Source organism: Peromyscus maniculatus, chromosome 9 (assembly GCF_049852395.1).
Source record: "Peromyscus maniculatus bairdii isolate BWxNUB_F1_BW_parent chromosome 9, HU_Pman_BW_mat_3.1, whole genome shotgun sequence".
NCBI classification, from domain to species: Eukaryota; Metazoa; Chordata; class Mammalia; order Rodentia; family Cricetidae; genus Peromyscus; species Peromyscus maniculatus.
In genome coordinates, this window is record NC_134860.1 from 50,966,411 (window position 1) to 50,983,541 (window position 17,131).

A 17,131-nucleotide genomic window follows, 5' to 3' on the forward strand; every position below is an offset into this window, starting at 1 on the left:
GGTGGAAAAGGTTTCCTAGGCAGAAAATAGTTACTCTTTCAAGAAAAAGGAAGAAAGGCCTAAAATAGCAAGCACACTGGACCTGTCAGCAAGAGTGGGGATCTTGGTCATGTAAAATTTGACTTGAACTCCTCCAGACCACGTATTGCTCACTCCATACATCTTGCAATGGGAAAAAACTCTTTCCTAAATCATGAGAAATTGGGATGACTTCTGTGTAGTCTTCATTGTAAACAATACCTAGGTCCTCCTATTGCTTTCAAAGCAAAAAGTGTTTAATAGGATTTGAAGTTTCTCTGAGGGTCAGAGAAGTAGGATTTGAGATAAAGGCACCAGGAAACAAATCATACTCCAGAGCCAATCATACTCCAGAGATGACACCACAGACACCACTCTGAGTGTTACAGCTCTGGAGAAGGGAACCTGCCTTTTTGGGAAGTCGGGCTGTAGCTAGGACAGCTCTGGCAGCTGGAGTCTCAGTAGGACAGCTCAACTCTGGAGGGAAATGCATCCTGACTGTTAGGGAAGTCAGGCTATACCTGGAGCTGTTAGGATAGTTCTGGAGGCTGGAGTCACAATAGGACAGCTCCATTCTGGAGGGAAAGATATCCTGACTGTTCAGGAAGCCAGGCTATTGCTGGAGCTGCTAGGACTGCTCTGGAGGGTGGAGCCATATTAGGACAGCTCAGTTATGCAGGGAAAGGTATCCTGACTGTTCATGAAGCCAGGCTATAGCTGGAGCTTGGGTGTGGTGGGGAATGGTCTCCCTGCAGGATATAACAATACAGCTCCTCTCCTGGAGAAAGTCATTACAGCTGAGATTTGCTCCACCCTGCCCCCTCAAGGAGGTTTTCCAGCAAAAACTCTGCTTCTTCTTTTCTCTGGCCTAAGATATTGAACATCCTCCATGATTTTTTAATCTCTTTTGTTTTATTATTTTCACCATCCTCTTCCTTTTGGTTAATTTGGTAAAGGTGTGCCCATCTTTTAATGCTTTAAAATAACCAATTCTTTGATACATGCATCTTTATATTTTTGTTTTTATTTCACAGTTTTCATCCATGATTGATGAGACATCTGTACCATACCCTTTCCACAAGACTCAAAGCCCATCATGGAAAATGGGGCATAAAAATTGTAAGAGCTAAAAGTCAGGGAGGATTAGAGCAAACAATGTCTTCTGGTCATGACAGGAACACTCCACTCATGACTCATGGCAGCTGTGATCACTTGTACAATATCAAGCTGGTCAATATACAAGCATGGAGTGGGAAGGGTTCATGAGGCCCTCCTCTGAATTGATGACCTATGGATGAATAATGGCTTCTGGCAGAGAGAGTCAGTATTCTTTAAGAGTCTTCTCCTGGCCTTATAAAAAGTAATATCATGAAGAAGACACAAAGTTGGGCATCAGAGATGTGTGGGCAAATATGGGGAGAATAAATCGGAGGAGCTGGGGATAAATATGACTAAAATGCATTCTATGAAATTCTCAAGGAATAAGTAAAAATATTTTGAAGTATATTTACTTAATTATTGATGTAAAGAATGTATTATTATAGAGGGATCTGTTACTAAACAACTTAATAAGTTCTGTTAATTCCAATGTGTCTGCCAACTTTGTGGGTTCATCCATAGAACATTATCTAATCTGCCACTAATGGTGTTTTATTTCAAATGTCAGCCTACAAAATTGGAAAAGAATGTTACCAGACTCATATCCAATAGAGGGCTAATATCCAAAATATATAAAGAACTAAAAACACTGCACATCAGGAAAGCAATTAAGCCAATTAAAAATGAGGTACTGATCTAAATAGAGAAGTTTCAATAAAGGAAATTCAAATGTCTGGGAAACACTTAAAATATTCAATATTTTTAATCATCAAGGCAATTCAAATCAAAACTATTTTGAGAGTTCACATTACAAGTGTCAGAGTAGATAAGATTTATAAAACAAATGGCAGCTCTTGTTGGTGGGGATGTAAGGGAAACACTCATCCATTTCTGGTGGGAATGCAAACTTGTACATCCCCTGTGGAAATCAGTGCGGCAATTCCTTGTTCAACCATTTTCATTGCTTCTCTATGTCTAATAGGCAGAAATTGGAGACACCCTAGGTGTTCTTCAACAGATGAATGTATAAAGAAAATGTGGTACATTTACACAATGGGTTATTACTCAGCAGTTTTAAAAGAGAATGGAAATCAAGAAATTCACAGGTAAATGGAGAGAGCTAGAAAAATTTTACTGAGTGAGACAACCCAGACCCAGAAAGACAAATATGGTAGGTTTTCATTTATATAGATGTTAGCTGTTGAGTCAAAGAATAAGTAAGCTACAATCTGTATAACCACATGTTAGGTATAGAGTAAGGGACTAGTGGGGAGGGATGGATCTCCATCAAGGAGGAATAGAATAGATTGTTACAGATGGATGAGGAAGGAGTCTGGAATAGGATGGTCAAATGCGGAATGAGAGGGAAAGGGGGGCAATTGAAGAAATAGATGGAGGGACAGTTAAAATTAAGGCCATCTGAGGGAACTTAGTAGCTACACTAGTTTACACTACCACCAACAGTGAGCAGGTATCCCCCCTGTCTCCACACCCATGTCAGCATTAGTGGTCATTTTTCTCTTATGTTGTCCTTTTCTCCGGCCATTCTAACTGGAATAAGATGAGCCCTTAAAATAATTTTAATATTAATTATTTATATGCTGAACTATTTAATTTTAATTTTCCCTGATGGGTAAGGATATTGATCATTCAAAAATTTTCTTGCAGGGTGGTGGTGGCACGTGTCTTTAATCCCAGCACCCAAGAAGCAGAAGCAGGTGGAGCTCTGTTAGTTTTAGGACAACCAAGTCTACAGAGTGAGTTCCATGACAGGCTCCAAAGCTACACAGAGAAACCCTTTCTCAAAAAAAAAGAACAAAAAGAAAAAAAATTCAAATTTGTGTTTTCTTTTGAAAAACACTTTGCATATTTAAAGTCTCCAATTTTTTAAATCAGGTTTTCTTTTTTATTGCTGTTTAGTTCTTTATATTCACCTGTTTTCTGTCCTGTGTACCTGGTAAGGATGTTTCTTCTAGGCTGCTTCTTCTCTCAAGTAATGGTGTTCTTTGCTTTTTTAGTCTTCAAACTCCTGTTTGTTGATTGTTGTTCTTAGTGCTTATTCTACTAGAGTCCTGTGCAGAATTGCTTTTCTTGTGCCTTAAAGTTGAAGCAATTTTCCTACTTTCTCTTCTAACAGTTCAGGACATCAAGTCTTATGCTGAGGCTGTTGATACATTTCAAAGTGAATTTTGTTCAGGGTGTAAGAAATGTATCTAAGTTTATTAGGAAGAATCCTACTTGACACAGTTGATGCAATCTTTTTGAAGTGTTCTTGAGTTCAGTTTGCAAGTGATATATTGAGATTTTTTTGTATTTATGCATTATGAAAATTGGTCTATACCTTTCTCGTTCTGTTAGTTTTTTTTCTGGTTTGGGTATCAGTATAATACTGGATTCATAAAATGAATTTTTAAAAGTTGCGTCTCTTATGATTTATGGAATAATTTGAGGAATATTGGTGTTATTTGTTTGAATGTCTGGGAGAACTCTCTGCTGAATTAGCCTGGCCTTTGACTTTTCCTAGTTGGAGGACTTTTGTTTATTTAATCTTCTTTTATTTTCTTTTTCCTTCTTTTTATTTTTTAAAAGAGGGTTTATTATGTAGCACTGGCTGTCCTGGTACTCACTGTGTAGACCAGGCTGTCGTGGTATGCACTGTGTAGACCAGGCTGGCCTCAAACTCCCATATATCCACCTGCCCCTGCTTCCCAAATTCTGCAATTAAAGGCATATGCCACTCTTCCCTGATAGTTCTGGGATTTTTAATTACTGCTTCCAGTAATTGAGTTGATTGTAATGCATCTGTTTCAATGTTTTTACTTCCTCTTGATTTACCATTGGGAAGTTATATGCATCTAGAAATTCACCTGTTTTCTTCAGATTTTCTAGTTTAGTGGAATATAAATGTTTGTAACATACTCTTCTGATTCTCTGAATTCCTTTTTGTCTGTTGTGATATCCCCCCTTTTATCCCTACTTTTACTAATCTTTGTATTATGACTTTTTAGGTTAATTTAGGTAAAGGCTTGTTAGTATTTCCAAAATATTATCAAAGAAAATGCATATTATGACTTAGTCAATGCATTCCATTGACTCAGACAAAGCTACAAGTTTTTCATCTCAGGTTCTCTCCTGGGGGACAGTAATTTCACCAGCCATGCTCTAACTCTAGCAGTAAAACCTTCCCATCTAGAGTTTCAGATGTCATGGACAGCAGAGGCACCCTTACTTCATGTATTTTCCTGTGGTCTCTGTGCTGCAGAGCATCCACCAAGGGCGATATCTGTACCATCACACATCACCACCAGAGCTGTAGTGGCCATTCAAACTCAGCCTAAGACAATTGCATCTGAAGTCTGGGGTGCATTTCATAAACTGGTTTCATAATGAATATTAACAATCCATTTCACTTCCATCGGATGCCAGACCTAGTACGTCATCATAGATTAGGAAAAGGAGCAATGTGCTTTGTGAAAGTTTTACTTTATCTGTGAAACAGAGACAGAACAGGTGACAGGCTGTGGACCCTTGGGACATTTGGTTCCTCATTTGGACTCCAGAGGACGCTGCTGCACTTACCAGAGTTCTTACTTCCATTGAAGATCTTCATCACCTGCTCACATCTCATCCTTCCTGCAGCTGGCCGAGTTTTCAGCAAAGGCATGTGACGAGAATCAGAAATTCAAACCCCTCCAGGCACGTGTTAGCAGCTTCACCGCTTTCAGCTGAGTAGGACACTTCTCCAGTAGACCCTTCCTCATGCCTATTTTCAAGCTCTTGCTTTCTTCAGCCACTTTCCCTCCTGTCCTTTTCCAGAGAGTTCTCCCACAACAGAGCTGCAGCCTTCCCAGGGTTCAGCCATGCTCCTGGTGCTCCTCCCTGTGCTGGGGGTACACTTCCTCCTGAGTGAGTATAGCTTCCTCACAGTCTCTGTATCCTGGGATTCTGACTGCCTGCAATGAAATCCACGCTGTAGTGACTGACCTAAGATTCCTTTCCAGGAGACTCCAGAGCACAGTCAGTGACTCAGCCTGATGCTCAAGTCACTGTCACTGAAGAAGCCTCTTTACAGCTGAGATGCAACTATTCTTCCAGGGTGGCGCCTTACCTGCACTGGTATGTCCAGTCCCCATAGCAGGGGCTGCAGCGGCTCCTTGGGTATTATTCTGGAGACACCCTGGTTCGCGGCTTGAGCGGCTTTGAGGCTGAGTTTGTCAAGCAGGACTCTTCGTTCCACCTGAAGAGAGCCTCTGTGCACCTGAGCGATTCGGCTGTGTACTTCTGTGCTCTGGGTGCACAGTGTCTGGGGCTGCAGGGGGAGCTGAACATAAACACCCACGGCAGTGGAATGCTCAGACTCAAGGTCTCTTCTTGGGGCTTTGAAGGGTCTCTTTCAACTTTAGTGATGAACAGATAAGGAAAGTTGGGCAGTCCCAGCTGCCTTTGCACAACTCAGCTCCAGTTACAGTATCTACTGTCTTTCTTTGCCTCAGAAGCTCTTCGTTTATTTTGAAAATTATCTAATGCACAATCACAGTTCCATACAATGGAGGAGACTGTGTTGTTATCTCTGAGAATCATTTCCGGAGTGGACATTGCTTAGAGTGCAACTACCCTAAGTGGCTGACTGTGTCTGCAGGGAAATACCAGAAGCTGGACTTTCATTTGTCATTTAATGTGTTATCTACACAGAATGTGAAAGTATACTCTTCAGGCTTTGGCCTGAGGCTTGCCTTCACTACAGAGTCCTTCATACTGATTTTCCTATAAATTCTTTTGGTGCTAAGTGTACTGATCATAATTGGTCATAATATTTAAGTATTTCTATTTAGAAAAGAATTTGGTGCATTGTTAGTCAATATACCAATGGCATCTGAGAAATATGGAATAATTATGTCAGTTCTAGTGGTCACTAAAAATAAAATAGGAGAAAAAGAATTGGAGATCATTGATTTTTTTTCCAAAGAATTCTTCATAGTTATAAAAGTCCTATCTTGTTTCTTTGTCATCTCAGATTCTTCAAATCTGCTTCAGAATTTGTGGTATGATTCCCTCAGCATCGTTTATTACTATACATTGCTTTCACCGTGTTTTATGTCTTTTTACTACTAGAACATCAAAGATAAATTCTTTTATTCTAACATAGCAATGCCCTGATGAAAATACAGGCAAGAATTGCAGTGGATGTTAGAGCTCACTGGATCCAGTATGTAATTTTAGTTCCTTCTCTCTGTATTTGGGAGAATTGTATAAGATTTTATGCTTCTGTGCTTGCAGCCTAGAAGGATGACAACTGTCAAGATAAAAAGGAAAAAGAAGCCGGGCGGTGGTGGTGCATGCCTTTAATCCCAGCACTCGGGAGGCAGAGGCAGGCAGATCTCTGTGAGTTCGAAGCCAGCCTGGGCTACCAAATGAGCTCCAGGAAAGGCACAAAGCTACGCAGAGAAACCCTGTCTCGAAAAACCAAAAGAAAGGAAAAAGAATAAATAATTTTCTAGCTGATGCTTGGCTAAAAAAGGAAATATGTAGATGACATGGAGCCATGAGCACCTGAGTATGATTTTCAGCACACACATAAACAGCTGGGCATGGTGGCTGTGCTGTGGAGGTGAGGATAGACAGATCCCTAGAGCCCACTACTCAGCCAGCATAGCCTAAGCATGAGTTCTAGGTGTCAGTGAGAGAGCTTGTCCCCAAGAAACAAGGTGGACAGCTCCTAATAATGACAACCAAAGTTGACTTCTGGCCTCCACATTCATGGGCATACATGTGTACACATATGCACATACACACAAGCAAGCTTGTCATACCTGAGGAACAACATACAACATTTTCTTCTGGTTTCTTCACGTACATATACACATGCACCTACTTACATACATTTGTACTTATCAATGCTTCCACACACTTGCACCCATACAGACAGGAGATCATTCACATACACATGCACACATGAATATTTTGATACAGAACACGAACAAATTTGTCTGAAGATCCTAATACCAAGTGATTTATCTTATGCATTACTCTGTAGTTTCTTACTTTTGACTTTCTTAATAATGAAATGAGAAAGCAGGGGTATGTGTAAAAAATCTAAAGACACAATACCTATGTCCCCCACCCCCCAGGAATTTCATGCATACCTTTAAAATCAACTCACCTCCTGCAGGCAATAGCTTTTTCCATTTTGTGTTACTGCACACTTCATTGTAGGATACTTCTGCAATGGTAGGTTCTCATATGGTTTTTGAAATATTCTTTAGTGTTAGTTGTTCCTCTTTTTCCTTTCTCTTGCATCCTTTCCTTATTTAATCCTCCTATTCTATTTTTCCCTTTGTCTCTCCATAACACTATATTCTATTTCTTATTTCTTGGGTGACATCCTACTACCTCCTAGTCCCCTATCTAGTACCTGACTTTTGTGATTATTTGGATTATAGCATGCCTATCAAAACCTTAAAAGCCAATGTTCACATAAAAGAGAAACATGCAATATTTGTCTTTTTGGATCCAAGTTATCTCACCCAAGTTGATTTTTTTAGACAATCAAATTACCTTCAAATTTCATAATTTTGGTATTTTAACAGTTGAATAGTATTCCATTGTGTAAATGTACTACACTGTCATCATCCATTCATCAGTTGATAGACATCTAGGATGTTTCCAATTCATGTGTATCTGAATAGGGCAGCAAAGAACATGGATGAGCAAGTGCCTCTATTATAAGATGTAGAGTCTTTTGGGTATATGTCCAAGAGTGTTAAAGCTGAATCTTGGGGTAGATCTATTCCCAGTTTCCCAAGGAATTACAACACTGATTTCCATGGTGGCTATATAAGTCTGTACTACCATCAATAATGAATAAATGTTTCCCTTCCCCCATATCCTCACCAGCATGTTACATCACTAATTTTATTGATCTTGGCCATTCTGACATAGATAAGATGATACCTGTCTGTACATGTACAAGATCTTAAAGACTGACATATACCTTATTATTAAGATCAGGGAGGAGGCACAGGGTAACATCCATCCTCAGTTCAGTTCCTGTCCCCCAGGGGGTGCAGTTTCCTAACACAGGCTCATTTCCTGCATGATTTTTATCTAAGCAGACTCATCCTTTCTCTGAGTTTACATTTCTTCATGCTAGGCATCAAGATCATTTTCTAGATGACATTAAAGATGAACTCTTCTCCAGGCTTCATGACTGCGATACTCCTCATACTTGGTAAGTAAACAGTGATGTAAATAGCAAAGTCTTTAGCTGTAAGTTATCTAAGAGCATTATCCTCAGGGTGACACAGAATTCACACTCTCTCTCTTTCCTCTCCTTGCACTCTAGGAAGGACCCATGGAAACTCCGTGACTCAAACAGGAGGCCAAGTGACCATCTCAGAAGGCGGGTTCCTGACAATAAATTGCACGTATTCAATCACAACCATAGGGTCCCCTACTCTTTTCTGGTATGTTCAATATCCTGGAGAAACACTATAGCTCCTCCTGAAAGTCCTTACAGCTGGAGCAAAGGGAAGCAGCCGAGGGTTTGAAGCTACACATGATAAAGGATCCACCTCCTTCCACTTGCAGAAAGCCTCCGTCCAAGAGTCAGACTCGGCTGTGTACTACTGTGCTCTGGGTGACACAGTGTCACAAACTGCAGGGGGAGCTGAGCACAAACTGAGAGGCAACAGGCGGTCTGGCTGCTGAGCACCTGCCTCTGAATCCCTCTGGCTTCAGCACACCCTGTGCTGTGTGGACTCACAATCTCTGTTGGTGAAAAAATGTAAATGTTCTCATGCCAGGCCACTTAACTTCACAAACCATTAGAATAATGAAGCGGTCTCTGGAGCCGGATGTTAAGATATTGTCCTGCAGGGGGGATCAAACCAAAGCATTGTCAAGCAAGTGGTCTGCCACTGAGCCACATTTAAAATCTTGTCTATCTTTAGATAATCAAATGTGCCAGAGAAAGAGACATTTGCAAAATGTGACCTAACAGAGTCTGGTAGGAAAGGTTACAGAAAGCTGCAATTCTTCCCTTATAAAGCCCTGTGGAATTCTTAAGGAGAAGGAGAAAGAGCAGGAACTCAGGTGCAAATGGCAACATGAAGAGCTGAAGGGAGGGACACTCATTGTGCAGGAGACAGGTCACTTTCCTGGTAAATCAGACAGAATTTCTTCTATTTTAGGAGAACCTCATTCTCCCTTCCTTCCTTCCTTCCTTCCTTCCTTCCTTCCTTCCTTCCTTCCTTCCTTCCTTCCTTCCTTTCTTCCTTCCTTTCTTCCTTCCTTCCCTCTTACTTGCTTGCTTTCTTGCTCCCATCCATCCTTTCTTTCTTTCTTTTAATTTTTATTTTAAATGGAGTCTTTCTATGTAGTCCTGACTGTCCTGGAACTCTTTGTAGACCTAGCTGACCTCAAACTCACAGAAATCGCCCTGCCTCTGCCTCCCAAGTGTTGACATAGATAAGAGTCAGTGTACCTGACTATCATTTTACTCTTAAACCCTTTAAATAATCACATGAGATCCACCTATTTCAGTGAAATTTAGATTAGTGTTAGATCTGGGTACTGTTGGATGGCCACACTGTCATAAAACCAGTGATCAAACTGTCTTTACCTCTCATAATTCTCTATTAGGAACATGTTTTGTCCTGTATGAGTGGACTCTCTGGTTTCCTTTTGATTTCTCAGGCAAGCTATGTTTCCATTCCTTTGCTTTCTCCATCTCTATGCATCAGATCTCAGATGTACAGGAAACCTTCACTTATCCAAACAACTTTCACATTTTCATTGGCTTCAATTTCACTGAGAAATGAGAAGCATTAAGAAAGGAATCTTCGGCCGGGCGGTGGTGGCGCACGCCTTTAATCCCAGCACTCGGGAGGCAGAGGTAGGCGGATCTCTGTGAGTTCGAGGCCAGCCTGGTCTCCAAAGAGAGTTCCAGAAAAGGCAAAAAGCTACACAGGGAAACCCTGTCTCAAAAAACCAAAAAAAAAAAAAAAAAAAAAGAAAGGAATCTTCAAGACCTTCAACACTTACCACTTTTCAGTACCTGTGTGGGACCACAACTTTTCCTCCAATGGTGTGTAATTCAGGAGCACAGTACTGCTGATCCTTACAGTAGGCTGGAAAAGTATTGTTGAACTAATAACGGCTGGTTCAAAGTTCTATCATGACTATAAGAGCAGAATTTAACATTCACTCAAAAATACATTATATGCAGACATGAAATTGTCAAAGAATTAATAAAAATATTTATTTTTAAAACAGAATTTTAATGTATCTGTTTCTTGACAAAATTCATTTTTTTTTTAAACTGGTGACACAGTAGCAAATAGAACAGGGAAAACTCACATTCTAAAGGAATTTCCATTTTAGGTTCAGACTAAGCTCAGGTTAGTCATTACCACTAGCCTCTGCCATGAATCATTTCTATTCAAACCTTGAAAAATCATTAGGCATCTGCTTTCAGTGAGGAAAGTAAACATTTCCTGTCCTGTGTAATGTCCTTTGTAGAGCTAGAATTAAACTGAGGCCCTGAAATTGAATCTAATTGGCTCTCCACTGTGTTTCTATGCATACACAAGAATTACACCCTGAATCACATTGCCAGCAGTGAAAAGGAACTGCAAAAAGTTTACCCAGAGGTCTTGAGCAAATTCAGCTCTGACCCCAAGATGGCAGTGCTGGCATTGGTCCTGTCTCCAGGAGCAGAGGTGTGTATCAGGTCTCTGATTGGCTGGCTGTACTTCCTGAGCCTTCCTTTATGTTACTGTTTCTATTTCATCAGAAACCGCTGGTGAAATAGGCAGCAGCTTTGGGGGCAGACTTCTGCAGAACAACAATGGAGAAGCACCTGAGTGCCTGCTGTGTGGTTTTATGGCTGTATTTCCAGTGTGAGTTAGAGGAGGATTTAGGGGGGCCTCAGGAAGTCAAAAAACATTTTCTTAGGATTTGGGGAAAAGATGTAATTTCTTGGGATACATGGAAGGACCAAAATAGGCCTATTCCTAGACCACCTGAGATTCATGTGGAGAGTAAAGAAGGATACAAATGAACTAAAAGTACAAAGTGTGGATGATTGATTTCTGGAATTTCACACTGTTTTCTGAATAGGGGTTGCTGGCAAGACCCAAGTGGAACAGAGTCCCCGGTCCCTGACTGTCCTGGAGGGAGAGAATTGCATCCTTCATTGCAATTACACTGTGAGCCCTGCTAACAACTTAAGGTGGTACCGACAAGACACAGGCAGAGGTCTTGTGTCCCTGGCAGTCATGGCTTATACAGAGAACAAAAAGTCAAATGGAAGATACTTAGCAACTGTGAATACAAATGCTCAGCACAGCACCCTGCACATCACAGCCTCCCAGCTTGAGGACACTGCCTCCTACATCTGTGTGGTGGGAGCACCATGCTCCACAGATACTTGCAGCCAGTACCAAAACCTGCTCCTGGAGGCTTCAAGGAGGCAGAGGTGACAGAACAGTCTTTTTAACACTGTACTAGGAAACTGAATTTCCCTTTTTGGCTTATTAGTCTCATTAGAAAGACAATTTTAAAACAGCCTGAAAAGAAAGCTTGAGAACAATTTTAATAGATTTTGAGAGACAAACAACAGTATAGGAAAATAGAATATTCTGGCAGCCGCCATGATGTGAGGTGATGGAGAAAATGTTAGCCTTTTCAGTTCAGCACAGAGGTCAGAGAAATAGTGAGAAAGCTCAGAATGTCAAGGAAATAAGTTCAGCCACAGATCTGTATGCAGAGGTCAGCCAGTACCACACTCTTTTGTCCCATGGAAAAGGATTGCACCAGAAATACATGCTTAAAAATGGAAACAGAAATAGCTAATTAAGAAGGAAAAACACTCCTAAGAATAGATGTACTAATGAGCTGAGGAGAGAGTCCAAAAACATCTGACCACACTGTGTACAGCTCTTCACAAGATCCATTGAACCCCCATCTCTATCATGCACTTTGCTTGAGCATTTTTGCACAATCCAAGTTCCTTAGATGAGTTCCAGGTGTGGAAAGGCATCCAGTCTTCCTTTTTTTCATATGTTAACCTTTTACAAAGAGAAATCATTATTTCTAATTTAAACATTTTTGAGAATTTCATACAGGTGTACCATACTTACATAATTTCTACTTCACCCTCCCTCTTCATCTCCTCCCACATTTTCCTTACTCCATCTCAAACTCTTGTCCTCTTCTTTAATTGCTGTTACACACACACACACACACACACACACACACACACACACACACACACACACACACACACACACACATCTTGCTGAGTTCATTTAGTGTTGCTCCTATGTGTATGAGTTTAGGGTGATCTCTTGTGATTGGATAACCTATAGAAGTCTTACCCCTGGAGAAAGCTGATTCTCCCCTTCTCAGCAGTCATTAATTGTCTGCATCTCTTCATCCAGGAATGGGACCTTATGAGATTTCCCATATCTATGCTGACATGTCAGTTGGCACTGTCATTTTGCAGGTCTTGTTTAGTTTAATCACATTTTTTGAGATTTCTTGGTTATAGCTTCCCTGCCATATCCAGAAGACACAGTCTCACAGCAGATGTGCTGGTCCTCTGGCTCTTTAAGTCTTTTATCCTCTCCTTTCTCAATGTTCCTTGAGCCTTGAGTGTAGGGGTTGGATTGCAAACATATCAGTCATAGTTGAACACTCTATGGTCAGTTGAGCTCTGCACTTTGACCAGTTTTAGACATCTGTAATGGTCTCTTTTGTTTGCTGCAAAATGAAGCTACTTTGATGAAGGGTAAGAGCTTATCTGTGTGTATAATGATCAATATTTAGAATTTTGTTAGAAACTATACTGGTTTAGGGAAGTGACATTAGTATGTTCCCTTTTAGGGTTCATGGCCTCACTGGCCATGGGTAAATGAGCTAAGTTTACAATATTAGGTGTGGATTTCTTTCTATGGAATGGGCTTTAAGTCCATCTAGACAGATGTTGGTAGCTACCAAGATATACATTGTATAAAGCTAGTTGTTTTTTGTGATTCATACACAGTATACATAAGTAGGACTCTTGATTGCTTTTGTCCTTCGGAAGCATGAATAGCTCCTTTGGATATTACGAGAGGTAATTCTTAGAGAAGAGATTTCAAGGACTGGCTCCAACTTGATTCTCCCAAATCTTGAATCTCAAGTGTGTGCTGTCTTAAACAATAGGCTCTTACCTTCAGGTTCTGGGAGGCAATCAGTGACAATGGCAATAAAGCATGTTAATTTTTGAATCTCTTTGACTTCTCTGACCAACATCACAAAGAAAAGTTTCCCATGCTTAGCACTGCGGCTTTGTTAGATAGTTTGTGACTCTTGGGGAGACCATTATACCTCCAAGTGGAGTAAATTTATTCAAACTCTCTATCACCTATCATCTACTATCTGTCTATATCTATCTGTCTATTTATCTATCTATCTATCTATCTATCTATCTATCTATCTATCTATCTATCTACCTACCTGCCTACCTATCCCTTATTTTTCTTATCCATACAGTAGTTGAGGAACATCCATTTTGATTCCATTTTCTAGCTATTGTGAACTGAGCCTTGATGAACATAGATGTAACCTATCACAGTACTGAAAGCTTCACCTGATGACAAGAGATGGCCAATTGTAATTCCCCCCGTTTGGCAATTTCTCCCTAGATTACCTTCATATATCTATATATTTTAGGAAATTTCTACTGTATTGGGTCTCTATCATACTCCACAAATAGCCTTTAACGTAGCTGTCTCTCCCCATACACCCTCCGTCATCTCCTTGGCTCAGACTGTCCTTAAATAGTAGCATGAGACGTGTGCAGTGTTTTGGTATTGGTAGAAACAAAGTGGACCTTGTTATCAAAGAACAGTGATGGATTGCTTTGGCCTGACAGGTGCCTCCCTGAAGGAATGACCTAAAGGGCCTGCCTGTATATCATGTAACCCAGGACTCTACCAAGGGAAAGAAATCTCTTTGTGGAGAAAATTACTTAAAAATACACTAGAAGGATTTAAGAACATGTTTTATCATACAAGATAAACAGTTCTGAAAACTGAAGGTCAATTGACATGACTCGGTCTGATAAGGAAGAAAAAAAAAACACAAGAAGAAAATGAACAGAATTTAAGAGACCCAGAGAACATTTTTCTCAAATAGAGACATCAATATTAATATTCTAGAAGAAAAGACTGGAGGCAAGGAGGAATAGTTGAAGAAACCTTGACCACAAATCTCTCCAAACTTGATGGAAGACAAAAAGGCACATATCCAAAAAGCTCAGTATGAACCGAGAGGACAATGCCAATGAAACCAGCACTGAGCATCTGTGGAATCTCATTGCTAGAAAAGACCGCGTCTAGAAAACTGCTCCAAAGAGTGGCCAACAAGGTTTCTTTAGCAAGATCAATAATTTCTCATCTGAAACTGTATCAGCCTGAAATTGGCAAGATGTGATGTCTAAGGAGATAAAAGAGAAAAATACTGTCCACTAATGATTGTGTACATGGTAAAACAACTTATCAAAACTAAAGGACGATTCTGAGATTTTATTTTCTGGACTATAGCTTCTGGGGGAAAGGGGTGGTCAATTTTCTCTTCCTTCCTTCCTTCCTTCTTTCCTTCCTTCCTTCCTTCCTTCCTTCCTTCCTTCCTTCCTTCCTTCCTTCTTTCTTTCTTTCTCTCTCTCTCTCTCTTCTTTCTTTCATTCCTTCCTTCCTTCTTTCATTCCTTCCTTTCTTCATTTCTGAGACAGGCCTTCATTGTGCAGTCATGTCTGGCCTAGAACTTATAGAGATCCACCTGCCTCTGCCTCCTGAGGGCTGGGATTAAAAGTAGGTGTGAGCACACCCAGCTCAGTTTTCATTATAGAATTGGTTGTTCATCGGTCAACCACATTTGAGTGGATAGGCCCAAATCCAAGGAGTGTATGGTCAGAACAAATTGGATCAAATCTTGCTCTAGAACAGTAGTTCTCAATCTTCCTGATGCTATGGACCTTTAATAGAGTTCCTGGTGTTGTGGTGACCATCAACCACATAATTATTTTTCATTGCCACTTCATAACTGTAATTTTTGTACTTTTATAATTTGCAGTGTAAATATCTGATACTTCCGATGGTCTTAGGAGACCCCTGTAAAAGGGTCATTGGAACCTTGAAGAGGTCACAAGTAACAGGATGAGAACAGCTGCTCTAAAAGAAATAGGATTATGAACACATGCTGCCATGTCCAGTCTCACATGAGTTCTGTAAATCTGAACTCAGGACTTCCTGTTGTGTGTCAAGGAATTTTAAACACTGAGTCATCACCTGGCTGATTTATCAGTATTCTTTATGATATTTATAACTCTCGTGTGTTTCTGATGTTTTCCAACTTAGAGAACTGGATTCTATCAACATAGAGAAGCAGAGAATCCTGCTGCTTTCCACCACTGACACGAGAGCTGCAGTGCTCCAAGCAACAGGGTGCCCCTAAATTTCACACATGCTGGGCTCTGTAGACCACTACAGCAAGCTGAACGCCAGCAGGAAGTACCTGTCTTTATTTTTTATGTGCCTCCCTCAGACCCAGCTTCAATATGACTCTAACTGCTTCCATCTTCTGGATGTGCTTGTAAATCTGACACTTCTGAGATGATCTTCATTCTACTAACACTTGTGGATTTGGGGTTATTCTAGGAGGAGGTTGGAGATGGGAGACCATGATTAGAATATATTGTATGAAATCCTTTAAAAAAAAAAAGGCAAACAAATCTTGCTAGGATTCTGCAAGGTTCTTCTAACCCACTGGAGCCATCAGTGTTCACACCGGTATTCTGTATTTATGAATTCCCCTCCTCACACATTTCCCCCCAAACTCCCCTTTTATGAAATATTACCTTAGAAATATAGTGTTCTGGGGTCTGCATATTGTTCATCATAGCTGTGGAGCCGTTATTATGGAGAGTAGTGAGGTGAAGGTGGGTGGAGTTTCTTGTTCAGATGAAAGAGAACCTTCAGCAACTTGGAAAGAAACTTGTGTGTGTAAGCACAAGTGTGTCTGGCCACAAGAATTGACACCATCCCTCAGAGGTGGAGAGAAGACACCACAGTAATTGGAAAGGGGCCATGGAGAGGAACTTGGGAGCTGTGCTGGGGATTCTGTGGGTGCAGATTTGCTGTGAGTTGTGCTCACCTAAGCTACTTTAGGGATTCTCCAGAAATGTCAGTGGTGGAGGGGATGAGCTAACCCAAAGCTCCTGTGCTGTCATCCTCATGGTGTCTCCTGGGAAATTAGGTGTGGGTGAAGACCTCTCACTGATTCTGGTTTGCTTTTGTTTCCCAACAGGGGTGAGAGGAGTTGAGGTGGAGCAGAGTCCTCCAGCCCTGAGTCTCCATGAGGGAACCAGTTCTGCCCTGAGATGCAATTTTTCTATCACCGTGACATATATGCAGTGGTTCCGACAGAATCCCAGGGGCAGCCTCATCAATCTTTTTTACCTGACTCCAGGAACAAAGGAGAATGGGAGGTTCAAGTCAACATTCGACTCCAAGGAGCGCTACAGCACCCTGCACATCAGAGATGCCCAGCTGGAGGACTCAGGCACCTATCTCTGTGCTGCTGATACACAGTGCTCCCAGCAAGCCTGCAGGCTGGCCCCAAACTGCAACTGTGTGTGCAGCTAAAGCCCTGCCACAGGCAGACTCTGCAGGAGGCTTTGCACAGCTGTGTCTTTATCAGATCTCCACCAATGACAGAGAAGTTGTGAGGAAACCCAAAATTACCACAGCAGAAATTCATGGCTAAATTCAGATTGACATGACACTGACTTGGAGAAGCTTAAATGTTCAGAAACGTCAGCCATCATGACCAAAATGTACACTTTATTTATCAAATGCTTGTGCTAATGTAAATAAATATAAACCTCTCTTACACATTCCAGAATTATTTGGATCATTTCTCAAAATTGAAAGTTTAGAGCAACTGTTTCCATCTTTTGTTTAGAGAGTAT

The 17,131-nt window shown here is 40.8% G+C and overlaps 1 long non-coding RNA gene across 1 annotated transcript in view; it reads right to left on the bottom strand.

Moving 5' to 3' along the window:
- Nucleotides 1–7,393: 7,393 nt before the first annotated feature.
- The window catches only part of LOC143267376 (uncharacterized), a 42,528-nt gene continuing 32,790 nt past the window's right edge, over nt 7,394–17,131 (bottom strand). Inside the window, exons 3-4 of the long non-coding RNA XR_013042386.1 lie at nt 10,159–10,244; nt 7,394–7,794 (exon numbers count right to left, since the gene is read on the bottom strand). This is a non-coding gene — a long non-coding RNA (uncharacterized LOC143267376). The remainder of the gene's footprint in view (nt 7,795–10,158; nt 10,245–17,131) is intronic.